Below are 6,329 nucleotides of genomic sequence, written 5' to 3'. Positions count from 1 at the left end.
TGTATGTCCTCTTCCTCTTCACTTGGATGTTCAAGCCGAGATAAGTGGTCTACATCTAGATTATTTGTCCCCTTTCTGTTAGCAATCTACAGATCAAATTCTTGTAGAAGGAGAATCCACCAAATGAGCCATGGCTTAGCTTCTTTCTTACTCATCAAGTATCTTAAGACTGAGTGATCAGTATGGACTATAACTTTAGAACCTACTAGGTAGGACCTAAATTTTCGAAGACAAACACAACGGCTAATAGCTCTTTCTCTATGGTGGCATAGTTGGTTTGAGCTCCATCAATCAATGGTTTTTCTTACATAGTAGATGACATGCATCTTCTTGTCCTTCTTTTGGCCCAACACTGCTCCCATGATATAGTCACTAGCATCATACATCACTTCAAATGGAACATTCTAGTTTGGTGATTGCAATATTGGTGCAGTGACCAATGGCTCCTCAAACCTGCAAAACGATTCTAGACAAGCAACACTAAAATCCAATGCAGTATCTTTCATTAAAAGGTTTAAAAGGGGTTATGCAATTTTTGAAAAATCTTTTATGAATCTGCGGTAAAATCCCGCATTGCCTAAGAAACTCCTAACACCTTTTATGTTAATTGGTGATGACATTTTTTCTATTACTATAATTTTTGTCTTGTCCACCTCTATCCCTTTTCCTGAAATTAAATGCTCCAACACAATACTTTCGCGCACCATGAAGTGACATTTTTTTCAATTTAATACAAGATTCACTTACTCACATCTCTGCAATATTTGTGTCAAATTTGTTAAACAATCATCAAATGAAAGTCCATAAAAAGAAAAATTATCCATAAAAACTTCCATTATGTTTTCTATAAAATCAGAAAATTTTGCAGTCATGCATCTTTGAAAAGTGGTTGGGGCATTACATAGCCTAAAGGCATTCTCCTATAGGCAAATGTACCATAAGGACATGTGATAGTGGTTTTCTGTTGGTCTTCAGGGTGAATGGGGATTTGATGAAATCCCGAGTAGAGGGAATTGATTTTTCCTAGTAGCTGTGTTTAATTTTCAATAATCAATACACACTCTCCAACCCTTGACTGTTCTAGTTGATATTAATTCATTTTTCTCATTTTTCACAGTAGTCAATCCTCCCTTTTTAGGAACCACATGAACTGGGCTCACCCATTCACTATCAGATATAGGATATATTACCCCAACATCTAAAAGTTTCAACACTTCTTTCCTAACTACTTCTTTCATATTAGTCTCCTCTAGTTTTCGATTGAAGTTTTATTATTAGGTTCCATGAAAATTCTATGCATGCAAAAAGAAGGGTTTATGCCCTTTATATCATTCAGTGTGTATCCGATTACCTTCCTATGCATTCTCAGAACCATTAGCAATTTTTCAGTTTTCAATTTATTTAATTTAGCATTAACAACAGCTGGATCAGATGAATTGGGTCCAAGAAGTTCATACATGAGGGTGGATGAGAGTGTTTTTAATTCAACCTTAGGTGTTTTCCCTTCCTCCCAGTCTTCATATTTGGGCATTACCTTCAAGTTCCCATCTTGCGGGTTGTGAGGAAGTGTCGGGCTTGCATTCAGAAATTCAATAATCTCATTCACTTCCTCGTCAACATCCGAAGTGTCACCATCTACCATGCATCTCTCCAAGGGATCTTTAGATTGCAATCTAGTTGCTTCCTTTTTCATAACTTGGTTCAACATATCAACCCTGCAACATGAGTTCTCAAGAGAAGGTTGTTTAATAGATTTAGCAATATCAAATTCAACTTTTTCATCTCTTATGCTTAGGGAATGTTTACAATTTTTAAATCAATTATAGCACTAGCGGTAGCCAAAAAGGGTCTACCTAATATGATTGGGATTTGTGAATTCTCTTCCATCTCTAGTATTACAAAATCTGTTAGAATGAAAAAATTTCCAACTTTAATATGAACATCCTCCAAGATGCCTATAGGGAATTTTACTGACTTATCCGTTAATTGAAGTGATATAGTAGTGGGTTTTAGTTCACCCACTTCCAATTTTTTGCACGGGGATAAAGGCATGAGACTCACACTTGTTCCCAAGTCACGTAAGGCATGACCAAAACTACTATTTCCAATTAAACATGGGATAAAAAAACTACCAGGGTATTTTAATTTAGGAGGTAATTTATTTTGAATTAAAGCACTGTACTTCTTAGTTAAAGCAATTGTTTCATAATCTTCTGGTCTTCTTTTTTAGATAAAATATCCTTAATGAATTTTGTGTATGCATGCATATCCTAAGTGTCTTAGTGAAGGACAAACTGATATATAATTTCTTAAGAATATCTAAAAATTTCCCAAATTTCTTTTCCAATTTTGCCTTAGCCAATCTTTGGGGAAAAGTTATTGGTGGTACATATGGTGGCGGAGCTACATACTTAGACACCTTTTCAAAATCTTGCTCCCCTTCAAGGGGTTGTGTCTTAGTATGTTCCTTTTCCACTTGTACATTTTTTCCTAATTTGAGAAATATCATTTAGTTCCTTTCCACTCCTTAAGTTGACAGCTTTACAATGTTCATTATTTGGATTTTTTTCTACCTGTCCTTGAAACATCCCTGTTTGCCTATTAGGATTACTAGCTTGTTGGACAATTCATTTCTCCAGCATTTTACCATGGATGGTCAGGTTTTCTATTTTAGAATGAGCATGTTGGAAATTTTTTTATTAATCATGACTTGATCCTCATGAAATTTATTTTGGTTAGCAAGCAATTTTTCCTGAACCTCCATTAGTGTTTTAAGAGTAGGATCGATATGAGAAGATTGTACTTGTGAAAAACTTGTTGGATGTTTCCTGTTACCTAGTCCATCCTGATATTGATGATTCAGAGTGTTGTTGCTCCTCCAAGAAAGGTTGTGATTGTTCTACCTGTATGGTGGTTGAATTGTTGCCAACTCCTCTCCTTGTAGTCATAGTAATTGTGTGATTCAGAGTGTTCATTAGTCAATGCTCCGTGTTAGGTTTAGTGAAGTGTTTGTATTCAGACTACTCATGTCCTTTTGCTCCAAACCCCTCACATGTTGCAGTAGACCCAATAACATTAACATGATACTTTTCCATCTTTCTAAACCTTTGAGAAAGGTTCTCCAGCGTGGAAATTACCTTCTCCATTTGATTGCCTGAATATTATGCACCAGAGTCTCTTCTTGGATGGTGTTTCCTCTCATTCTCACACAGATGATGATTGGAAACTACATTATCTATGATCTTTGAAGCAATACCCATTCCTTTGCACATAAAGACACCACCTGCTGAAGAGTCCAAAAGTTGTTGTGATGGAAAGTCTAGCTCACTATAGAAGTTCTAAACTAACATCCATGGTTGAATGTCATGATGAAGGCAAACTTCAGTCAACTCATTTAAACTTCAACAATTGACTCCTCATCCTTTTGACTGATATTTTGGATGAGGTGCATGTAGTGCACAGTTTTGGAAGGAGGAAAATATTTGTTGAGAAAAGCCTCATTTAAAGTTCGCCATATTGCTTGAATTTCAGCATTTTGATTTCTTAGCCACGTCTTAGCTCTGTCTCTAAGGGAATATGAAAACATGCAAAGACGAATAGCTTCTTCAGAAGCCCCATGGATCCTTATAGTCTCAAAGAATTCCAAGAACTGATCAATATGGGCATTCAGATCTTCATGAGCTCCTCCAAATTGGTTTTGCATCAACATTTGGAAAGAAGATGACAAAAAAAGTTGTCTACGTCAATAGTTGGGCAGATTATTCCAGGACGTGAACTACGAGTATTAGGGGCTACATAGTCACTAAGTGGTTTTCCATCTCGTTCAACCATTGTTTGTACACGCGCACGTCTTTCTCTTACTCTTTCTCTTTGTTGCCTTCTTCTTTTACGGAAAGTCTTTTCTGACTCTGAATAGTAATTTGGAATATGCATAAACCAAATGGACAACCTTCAAAGGTACCAATAAAAATGAAAACACATAATACACTAGATTAAAGTAATGAATTAATTGAGAATTAAAGAAATTTTGACATTATCCCCGACAACGACGCAAAAAACTTGATTGGGCAAATTGCAAATGCATGATTATATCATAAGTCATCAAATTTCGATCCCATGAGGACTGGAAAATTCCTTTAATTATAACCATTAATTTACACTTAACTCAATGAGGAATTAAAAGTGAATTTATAACAAATGAACATTTGATAAGAATAATTATGAAAATATTAGAAAGGATTGAAATCTAATATATGAAGAGTTTCCAGGATAAAGGGTTGTCACCTTTACACTCGCAAATCCTTGTTTTGCTCCTTTTCATGAACTTTAGGTTGTGACGGTGAATTGGTCTTTGATATGTGTCATCCTCTCTCGAGCTCCAATACATGTACTCAATTGAAGTCGCACCTACTCTCGTGGTACGGTTATCAATCAAATCATTTACTTGGATCTTTCTATCCAATCGCTTCGTAGCAACCCAATGTGAATTCCACAAAACCTTTAAGAATCCTAATACTAATATCATGAATTATGACTATAGTTTGAATAACTAAATGATCAGATAGTCGGGTTCACCTCTTGGTCCTTCCCTAATGTATATAAGAGGTGCAATTTGTTGGCCAGACAACTCACACGAATAAAACTCAGTTTAATGATTCAAATCACAACACTTGATGAAATAGAAGTAAGAACAAGTGTTTATTAAATGTAAAAGGGCATATCCCCAATCCTAGAAACAAAGGGAATTACTCACTCATGATAGAGAAGAGAATACCAAATTCTAAATTAGAGAATTATAATGTAAAGTGTAAAGTGTTTCATCCTTGAAGGGGAACTCTCATTTATCCTAATTACAAAATATTGGGATAAGCCCAACAAAACAAATCAAAACAAATAGTAATAGAATATAATATTCATGACTTCTTTCGACCCTTCAATTGGTCTTCGCATAGCCTCAACACCGAATTTCATCTTCTTGCACCCAATCTCTACTCTTTTTGGCTTAATTCCATCCAAATTGCACAACATAGCCAAAAACACATGTTCAACCCAAACAAAGAGAAATAAAAGCTAAAAACAATCATACAGTCTTAATTATGTCCTAAAATACAAGTTAAATGCAATGCAAATATAGAATAATTTCACACTCATCAACGCCTTATTTAAAAAAGGAAGTAATTCTCTCTTTTAAATCACATGTCAATCCTCCAATATGGGAAATAAATCATTTCCTCTTAAGTTACTATGTCAATAAATCAAAAGATGAAATAAATCATTCTACTCGCCTAATCCAAGAAGGAAAGAATTTTATTCACAAACTTAAAATGTTTAATGACAATAATGAAAATAATAAAAAATAATCCTAAGCTAAACGTGGGACAAAGGACCCCACTTTATTAAATGTTACTTAAAAATGTGTCATGTTTTCCTAAAATCTGCTGGTCCTGTTTGGCTCACATTAGATAGCAATAAGAATACGTTACTCCAATGGAAAATGTTGTTTTTGTACAATTGAGGATATTGAGGTATATGTGGGTAACAAAATATCTCGAGCCCAACCGACTTGAATCAACGTTAAGTTCGATAAGGATTTGTTCGACTTAAAACTCGACTTGAGTTCAAAATGAGCTATGTTTACCGCTCGAATTTGATTTGGTTGAAGTTCGGGAATTATTAAATTCAACTTGGTAGCTTGAATGATGATTATTTATTTAATATATAAAATGAAATATTACATATATACATATATATATATATATATATATATATTTATGAACACATATATAATCGATCTAGTTCATGAATTTAACGATTCGAACTGTATTTGGTTCAAGTTTGACTCATTTAATTCATGAATTAAATTTATCGAGCTAAATAATGAGTTAAGCTTCGAAAAAATGTCGAGTTTGTTCTGTTCATTATCAACCTTAAAGACAACATAATTGAGGTGTCCAATAAAGTTTGCTAAAGTTTGTTTCTAATGTATAGGGATGACAATGAAAACCAGACTCGTGGGTATCCATCCAAACCCAACCCGAATTTAACAGAGAAAACCAGATGTGATTGGGTTCGGGTTTTACCCAAGTTTAATTTTCAGGTTCGGGTTTGGTAGAACAAAGACCCTACAACGAACCCACCCTAAAGTAATGTAATTCAATTTAAAATTGAAAGTTTTATCATGTGTCCATTATTTTTCATTTTTAATTTTACTTTACATACTATTGGTTCTTCAAACATAAAATAAATAAAATAATACAAGAGAAAATAAAAATACTAGTAAAAAATGAAACAAAAATGATATCATACTTTCTTTAGTACATTTATTATTT

This window comes from Lupinus angustifolius, chromosome LG13, assembly GCF_001865875.1.
Source record: "Lupinus angustifolius cultivar Tanjil chromosome LG13, LupAngTanjil_v1.0, whole genome shotgun sequence".
Taxonomy (NCBI): Eukaryota; Viridiplantae; Streptophyta; class Magnoliopsida; order Fabales; family Fabaceae; genus Lupinus; species Lupinus angustifolius.
The sequence above is the reverse complement of the archived record's forward strand: the minus strand, read 5'-3'. Positions refer to the sequence as shown.